Genomic DNA, 10,114 nt, shown 5'->3' on the forward strand with positions numbered 1-10,114 from the left:
AGAGAGAGAGAGAGAGAGAGAGAGAGAGAGAGAGAGAGAGAGAGTGTCACCAAAACAATGTTGCCCTGAAGGAAAGAAAGAAGAGAGGATAGAAGGATGGAAAGTGAGAGGGAGCAGATCCTATTCCACCACCAAGCCCTGAAACACACACACATGCAGCCCTGCTGACAGACATACATTTCAATAAAATCATCCGTTTCCCGTGTCTTTCAACTGCGTTATTATGTGGCCACGGTGTGTATTTTGTGTGTGTATAGTGTGTGTGTGTGTGTGCGTGTGTGTGTGTGTACATTACACCCCGAGGTCCTTCCCTGCACCTCTGACACCTATGAACACAGTTTAAATGTGCCATATATCACTGCATACAGCATATCAATCAGGGGTAAATGGATGTGTTTCCCGCGGCGCTGGGGTGCCGCTTGTCTGGTTTTGGGGAAGAACCAGAGCTGCCGTTCAGGTTTCAGCGGCGGCCTGATTGTGTTCGGGGCTGCCGAGGGAACAGAGGCAGGAACACCGGGCTAGAACAGGGATTACAGCGAAATGCAGACCACATGGCGCAAGCTTTTTTCCCTCCTTCTGTCTCTATCAATATCATACTGCCCCCCCATCCTCCTCCAGCTTCCTCGCTCTTTTCTCCTGCAATATCTCCCGACTCACGGCGGTTCCAGTCGGCTCCCCCTCTGCGGAAAGTGTAACCCTAACCACTCTCGGCCTGCAACGGTGGGGATCTGTCCTTCATTAAGCCACCATGATGGCCTCGATGAGGTGGGTGGTGGTAGCCACACTGATTGGGAATGTCTGTGGGCTTGTGTGTTTCTGTGTGTGTGTGTGCGTGTGTGTGTGTGTGTGTGTGTGTGTGTGTGTGTGTGTGTGTGCGCGCGCACGTGCACTCAGTCTGTCAGACAGCCAGATGTACAGTCAGGCAGTCAGTTAGCCAGTCAGTTAGAGAACGCTAATGCCTTCTGTGGTTTGCTGTGGTTGTGGCGGAGACAAGAGGCTGACAGTAGGGTTTTGCCACTTAGTGTTTGTGTGTGTGTGTGTGTGTGTGTGTCGAAATTAAGATGCAACGAATATGGGTTTATGAATGCTGGAGCAAATATGGAATGAAACCACTCACAGTTGATATTTTGTGATAATATCTTAAACCCATACAAACAATTTTCAGGCCAAAAAAATACCCCAAAAATGATACTCCATGTCGAATATACCCATCTTTGATAGACATAACCTTCATTGGAAACAGTAGGCTATTAAGTCCACTGAAACCAAGTGCTTCATCATCATGTCTGTCTTGTGTTAGATACAGTGAGTTTAGCCTATGGCTTAACTCACTACTGGATCAGGAAGCAGTTGTACTGTTTTCACAAGTATGCAAATACTAGCAATTATCTGGTTTATTGTTTGTATATATTGCGCCTGTACACAAAGAAATGTTGAATTCATCAGCAATAAAATACAGTCTGGACCACTTTTTAGAAGGCGGGAGTGGACCCCGCCTCTTTTTACAGTCCGAAAAGTCTGAAAGAGAAAGACTGATGGGTGGATTGTAATGGAGTCGAGCCCCACAGAAAGTTTACTTAAAAGCCTGGGAGTGCCAGGTAAATTTGACATAGTGGCCAAATGATGGAATAACAATTTCTGGGTCTGTCAAGTGATGTTATGGGGCCCGAAATGCTTATTTTTCCAGTTAGACAGGAAAGCAACATCTGTAAATCACTGGATTTTTTGGGTGAATCAACTTATGAACACTTGAATAGCCCTCATTTAAATCAATAGTTCGTAAAAGTTATACAATGTACTAATAGCTGAAACCTTCCTACCTCGAAGTCTGAGCCGAGGACTGAGTTAAACGAGACGATAGTGTCCTGGCTCTGTGGGCCCATTGGATGTGTTCAAGAAGAAGTCTACCTCCTCCCCTCTCATCTCTCATTCAAACCAGCTCAATGAGCCGCTCTGTGAAAACCTGATATTAGTAATAAAAACGCTCCCAAGCCAGAGAAGAGGACATAATACATTTCTTTCAAAAACTGAATGTGATGTCTTCAGACATAATCAGCAGGGACAGCTTCCCCATGAAGCTGCTTCATGAAGACGAATGGTGGACGGAAAACGAAAGGAGGGCGGAGCAAAATCCAGCAACTCTTTTTATCAGCCAGGAAAGGAAAGAATTGAGAGAGGCCTTTTGTTGTGAGTTCATCATAGTACAATACACAAGCATCGTAGCGTCAGAGAGAGACGTCGCTTATGTGACTTTTATGCATGTTATTTTTTTAGAACTATGTTTTTCCACAGGTTCATTATTTCAACAGTTTTAGTACCAAAAGCACATTTCTTTATGTGTAAAAAACATTTTTTAAGCTCATTCATGCCACAATTCATACAGGATCAAACATGTTCTCTTGTATTTGACTGCCATGCAAATGTTTTCCCCAGTAAGGGTGGTCCACCAGAAGGGGCCTGAATTCACCTCTCTAGCAGAGCAGGATTTCGGGTTCTCCCTATTCAAGCAACATTTACACGGAAAAGCAGAACGGGATAAAACAATTAACTTCCAAGATAATCAATCTCGACATTCTCCAAGTTTTCTTCTTAGTACTGTGGACAACATCTGAGAACAAACACGTGAACTATGAGTTTCAGGAATAGCTCGCTGAGATAAGGTGCTGATAGCACTGATGCCTGAGGTGAAAGGATCCAAACCCAGCTCGGTTTCAGGAAGGTCCACTGGGTTTCAGGACGGTCCACACAGTTATAGCAAGGTCCACTGGGTTTCAGGAAGGTCTACTGGGTTTCAGGACGGTCCACACAGTTACAGCAAGGTCCACTGGGTTTCAGGAAGGTCTACTGGGTTTCAGGACGGTCCACACAGTTACAGCAAGGTCCACTGGGTTTCAGGAAGGTCTACTGGGTTTCAGGACGGTCCACACAGTTACAGCAAGGTCCACTGGGTTTCAGGAAGGTCCACTCGGTTTCCAGAAGGTCCATTGGTTTCAGGAAGGTCCACTGGGTTTCAGGATGGTCCACTGGGTTACAGGAAGGTCCACTCAGTTACAGCAAGGTCCACTCGGTTTCAGGAAGGTCCACTGGTCCACTCAGCATACAATACTGTGACTTTTTAATCACTTTTATTTCTACATATTATTCCAAGACTTTTTTTAAAACTAATTTCTATTCAGTACTATGACTTTCTTATTACATTTTTCAACATACTTACATACGTTAATTTTTTAATATGATCTTTTTGGACATTCTGTACTATAAACCTTTTGGACAACTTGTTTAAGGATTCAATGCAATACAATAACTTTGTAATTACTTTTTCCGACATTCTTTATGACATGAATTACTTTATGACTTGATTTTTTTAAACACACTACACAATGACTTTTAATTGACTCTTTTTAATTGACATTGCTTTGATTTTTTTAATGACTTTTTAGGAAATTTTGTATTGTCATCTTTTTAAAGACGTTTTCCAATTAAATAAACAATTTGAAAACAAATTACACCTTATCTCCTAATCCTGTCTGTATTATTATTTAAATTTCATTTATTATGAATTTAAACTCCGCTCCTGTCCTGTCTCATGTGCTGTATTACTTAATGTCTCCCAGTCGTTGCAATGCATGATAATGTGTCCTGCAGGTTGTGTTATGATTACCTCCTCTCTGCGTTTATAATATCTTCCTTTAAACTGTTTAACCTGAACTGACTTCTATATATTATAATAATGTCTCTGCATCGCATTCCTCCTGCCAAGCATTAACTATGGTGGCTCCAAGTCATTAATTGCCTCTCCCCGAAGCTACTTTGATCATTTTGTTTCCAAATACTCATGCATTGTTTGCCAAACTATCTACTTGATCATTATTACTTAACACCTGGGCCTATGAGCAGGGACCCAAATATAAATTATTATTATATTCACAACCGCCCTTGTAGTTGCAGAGCAAATTAATCTGAGCTTTAAAGGCATATAGCCTATAAAACTATATATATATATATATATATATATATATATATATATATATATATATATATATATATATATATTACAATGAGACTACAATGAGACTGATGCTCTGCGTCATCCAACCCACAGAAGCACGTGCCCTTCTCTCACAAATACTTTGGTAATGAGATAATGATGGTGTGATTTCACTCTTTCACATAAATCTTCCAGCCAATTCTTCTCCCAGACAGGCAGCTAATAGTTCAAATTACACCTCAGGTTCCTCTGCATACCTTAGGTTAAAGGTTTTTTCTGATACCTCTCTCTTTCAGTGTGTTGTGAGTGCGAAGGGTTAACAGTGCAGGTTGGCTGGATATTAATGCCACTCGCTTTGAGAAGGCAGGAGCAGGCTGGCTTTAGCCCAGGGCCCAGCCCTCCCATGCCTCGCTCAAACTCCCAGATCTCTTCAGCATACTTCTCATATTAAAAGAAAACAAGTTACACAAATGAGACAGATGGTTCTTGTTTGTGATGACAGTTGCAATTCTTTTCTCCTCCGGCCCTCCTCCCCTCTTCTTCCCTCTCGGCTTTCCTCTGGTGTCTCCGCCGTTCTTTTGCCCCGAAAAGGCCACGTTGTGCAACACAGCGGCGGAGCGCTCGTGGGAATCAGGCTCGTGGGCATCGACACACCGGGCTCCCCGTCTGACGTGGCTACGCACTGCTGGTGCAGAGGACTTTCTATTAACTGGTGGTACTTTACCTTTACACTGCTTGTAGGTTTTATGTCCTTTCTACCCACAAGTGCACATGAACTAGGTGGGCAAACAGGGACCTCCAGTGTTTTATTTTCATTACGTCTTTTCCCATCTTGACACACACAACGGTGTCTGTATGAATTGCATTCTCATGCTACTATTTTGCATTATCAAACTATTGTATTGTTGTTGTTGGCACAAATTACAATTCCCACTAACCTCCAACACACTCCTAACTTTGTGTTTTGCTATATGAATGACATAATTTCCTGCAGCTGCAAATGTAATTCGCTACCACTGATTAGCTGCACATGAACATCATTTATGGGAGAAATATATGTCTTAGAACTTACCTCATATAACCAAAGGACAAAAATCTGGGGCTGAAAGATAGGAGTCCTCAGACAGAAGAAGCACCTACAAATATCTATATCAGATTAAGTGTACATATATTCAGAGTATTTTCACTGCATTACTTTGCTGTCACACAGCCCTCCAACGGGGAACTGAAGCCATAATCTATGCTCTCTTTAAAGCCACTGGACTCCTTTGATAAAAACTTTTACTGGTCAACTGCTGCCTCATTGGTTTGTGTTATCGTGTGACTTTGGTGTTTTAGAGGGTTAGTTTGGCTTTACCACATCCAGTTACATAATCACGCTAACTAACTGACCAAATCGGCGAAAGACCGGCAACTCCCTGGTTGAAGACTGAATTTGTGCATAAATGAACATTCCTGACCATTTCCGCATCAGCTTATATTATCTTGAGCACGTAAACCGCCCATTTAGAAGAGACATGCATTTGATGAATCAAAACTATGTTTCATGCATGTGTTATTGAAAACATATTAGTTATATAGATAGATCAAATAAGTGCATTTAGGCATATTTAACAGGATGTCTCTCTTTCCTCTCATTGGTTATATATTAGAACAATGAAAACATTGGATGCATGGAAACATGGAAGAAATTCTGCAAACTTATATGACGACCCAAAAAATATCTCCTGCGACTCACTTGCGGGTCCCGGCCCGGTCTTTGAGAAGGACTGGTATGCTTGAGTTTATTGGTCTAATGCGCTGCCTATCTCCAAATATGGCAATGCACTGGAAATTGTCTTCTCGAAAAGTGCATTCTCGAAAACGTCAAGTTCTCCCATTCGTCCCTCAGTGGCTTCTATATAACACGAAATGTTTTCACTATAAAGTTGAAGAAGTCTTGTGGCGTAGTGAAGAGCACAGATAACAGTTTCAGTTCCCCATCAGAGGGCTGTCTGTTGGGAAGGTAAAGCAGTGGAAATATTTGAAATATAGCGCAGACTTAAAATTATATTGATTTTTTTTTTAGGTGGTTAAAATCCGTTTTTGCTGGTACTCCGGCCTGATTCTCCAAACTGGAGGCGTGCCGACCGCCATCCACGTAACACACTGACCATGAATAAGTATGTGTACAACCTCACTCTAAAAAAATCTGAACTATCCCTTTAATTTTCGGAGACATTCACCATGAAATTTAAGCGGGTCTGTTTTTCACATCTATCCATACAAACTCACTGAGCTTGATTATAGTGAATTCCAAGCAGTCATCTCAAGGCAACATTTTCATCCCATCAGATAAGGACCGATCAGTCAGGAGGAGTGAAAGTGACAACACACACACACACACACACACACACACACACACACACACACACACACACACACACACACAGTGGATCAGGCTGTTGATGAGGGCGTTAGCTGCCACAGCTTCATCTCTGGATGCAGGCATGGAGGATCACTGTGAGCTTCCCTCTCCACTCACACACTCACACACACACACACACACACACACACACACACACACACACACACACACACACACACACACACACACACACACTATTGATGGTCATAGCCATGTGTCTGTCATCGGGGAGATTTCAGCTGAACTGCAAAGAACTTTCCTTTAACACCTGGACACTAAACACACCTGAACATGTGTGTGTATGCGGGTGAAAGCGGTTGGAGCGTGTGTGTTATATGTATCTATTAGCCAACAGTAACCCGCCGTGTCAAAATAATCCTTGCAGTGACCGGCGGTGGCGTCACTTGATGGTCGCCTGGTTGTCAGACGTGAACTCGAAAGACACCATGATGAGCTCAGCGCTGGGATCTGCTTCTTTTGAGATGAGCATCTTGGTAACAGCAGCAAAACAATGCAAACAGGACAACAGCAACAGACTGTGTTCCATTAAAAAAATTAATAAAGAATGAAAAGTAGGAAACAATGACGGCATGAAAGCACTGGGTGTGAAATAGCACTAGTTAAACATGAGAAAATAAATGCATCAAAATGTTACAGGGGAGTTTTCATGTGGCATCCCTTCAGGATGTAATTGCCATCAGATTGGCGGATATTGCTGCCTACTGCTCCCTCTGTGTGTGTTGTTATACAAGCTTCTATTTGCTTTGTTAACATTGCTGGCCCAGTTGCTCTCGTCTTTTAGTGCATATGAACTTGCTCCGCTCCACATACGGCACCTGATATCGTCGTCCCGACCTACAGCACTGGAAGAGTAGCACCAATCTCTGTTTATAGCTTACAAAAACTGATTTTGTTTAATATCGTTGAACACACCATGGACTGGTGTCGGAGTAACATGTGTTTTGGCCACCTAAATGGAAGGCCCACCAAAAACAATATCAGTTCATGTGGATGCCTTGTGTACAATATTTTCACAACTTTACCTTGAAATCAGACGTACATTTTCAACAGGAAACTGAATCCTTTAAATCCTTCTATGCTCTCTTCAAATCTTCCAGACTCCATTGAAAAAAGCTGAAATTTGACCTTGCAGAACACGGAGGTGACTGGTATACCATCAGTCTGCTAGTTTGTGTTATTGTGTGACTTTTGTTTTTAAGAGGTTTAGTTCAAATTCACCAAAGTCGCACGATTACACAAAGAAACTAACTGATGGAGGCAGTGGTAGACTAGTGATTCATGTCTTCTGCAAGGTAAAAATGATTGTTTAGTCTAGTGGCATAATAGAGAGCATAGATAACGGCTCCAGTTCCCTGTAGGAAAGTGCTGTGGTGGCAAGGTAAAGCTGAGGAAATACTAAATATGGTGTCCCCAACTGATATGGATTTTTGTAGGTGTATAAAACCCGTTTTGCTGCTAACAACCATCCCTGACAGTACGTGTGCTGATACTCCTTAACTGGAGGCAATGTGACTACCATCTACTGTAGGTAATATGCCTTTGGATAAGTACCTCATATAACCCTGCTTCATAAAAAAATCCCAACTATCCATTTAAATCATGCCACACAACATCAGAAATGTGTGGATAGACTGAAACGATCTTAAAAGCTGGACTTTCTGTACTGTTGTCTGAAATACTAGCTGTTTTTACAGGAATGCATCCAAATGCACAGACCATTTAACAAAGACGGCTCAGAGGACGGGACGCCTTTCACTACTGTAGCTGAGAGATAACTCTCTCTCATGATTTATACTTTCTTACTCACGCACCTCCTCCTACCTGCTGGAGAGCATTTAGAGCAGGTAGACCAGGCCAAACCTGTACCTCTCCGCCGCAGCCAATATCTACATGAAAACCACATTGTGTTCCATGTGTTGGCAGGAGCTTTGGCCACTGGAACAGCAGAGACTGTCAAGGGTTCAGGACGGGCTCGGCTAAGCAGGCCGTGTCGGTGGCTCCAGCCAGTACAGCAGATTTATTTTCGTGCGCACACATAGCAGTGTGCCCTCGCACAGTATATAGCTGAGATGTCTGAACATTGATTTACTGCTGAGCCCTGATAAACTGCTTAAATCCCCAGCGTGTTTTTCATCACAAGTCAGTATCTGTGCAGATCATCATAAAATCGTCTCATAAAAGTGGGTGCAGCGCATATGCAGGCAGCTCTCCGCCAGCACTGTGTGTGTGTGTGTGTGTGTGTGTGTTCATTGCACCCCCACCTCTGACTGCTCGTCCCACCCAGAGGAGACGCTCGGCCAGGTTGGGTGGTGATTGGACGACCCCAGGAGACGAAAACATTTAGACTTGTTTGTCAAATTTGATGAAGACCAATGAAGGCCAGGTGGTGTCCCTCTGCATTCGTGTGTGGACATAAAGGTCTGAGGAGTGTGTGTGTGTGTGTGTGTGTGTGTGTGTGTGTGTGTGTGTGTGTGTGTGTGTGTGTGTGTGTGTGTGTGTGTGTGTGTGTGTGTGTGTGCGCTGATATTTCAACAGAGAGGAATGCCCTTCGTTCAGCCTGCATGATAATTAATGGCTGTCAGCGTCTCTTTAGCGGAAGAAGGCGCTGACAGACAGCACTCCAGAAACGCAGGGAATGTGTGAACACCTCACAGTGGGAGGGATGAGGGTGGAGGAGGGAGCCGAGGGTGGTGGTGGTGGTGGTTGAGACGTGCAGTGCAACACCCCTCCCAGCCGTCTTCATCAGGTGATCGCTACCGCTGCTAACATGCTAATAGTGCATTTAGCCAAGATTACTTTAACACTTGGCTGACCTTGAATTATAAAGCTAACTTTTTTAAGGAAAAAAAGCATGCCTCTAGTGCACGTAGAGCCCGTTGTTTGTTTTGCAAAAAATCGACAGAGCCCGGATCATCCTGTCCAATCAGCACACAGGGCTGTGTTCATGCACACACAGAGCCCCTCCACCCTCGGGGCGTACCACTATCACAAGGGGAGGTGGAGGGAAGTAGCAACAAGCTTCCAATTCCTCAGTTAAAAACCGAAACGAGGAGGTCCAAAACAACCAAGGAAAAGAAAACACCGGTGGAAAATAAGGAAAAAAAGAAAGATTGCGACGGTGCCCGTGATAAAACCAGAGTCAACATCGGAGCCACGTTCAAAGGTGGCGTGATCTAAGGGATTTCAAAGGGCACGAAGACGAGGGGAAGGAGCTCGGTGGTCGTGGGGGAGAAGCGTGAGGGTTGTAAACATTCAAAATCTGACGGGTGGTTCACAATGATGAGTATTGACCTTGATGTGTAAAACTGGTGGACCCTTTTAGTGTTTCATCATTTCAAGTTGTTTATCTACAAAGAGTTGCCTGGACCAGGTCTCAAATATGTCTCAACCAATTCAGCCTAAAATCATTCTGCCAGCTCATTTAATTCTTTGAACAATTTGAAAAGTGATTTGTTGATCCTGGATAAAGTTATCTTGAATAACAGTGCACTTTTATTTGGAAATAAGGGGAAAAGGAATTGCAGTTATGACATGGATGTGTTGGGAACCCTGTTCTTGCATTGTTACTGGTGTGATGAACCCAAAATCTAACCCCCAGGCAGTTCACATATCCTCTACACACACTACAGCACTGAACACCAGAGTCCCCCAGGGACCTGTGCTCAGCTCCCTCCTATTCATGCTGTACACCAACGCAT

This window comes from Eutrigla gurnardus (assembly GCF_963514095.1).
Source record: "Eutrigla gurnardus genome assembly, chromosome: 2".
NCBI classification, from domain to species: Eukaryota; Metazoa; Chordata; class Actinopteri; order Perciformes; family Triglidae; genus Eutrigla; species Eutrigla gurnardus.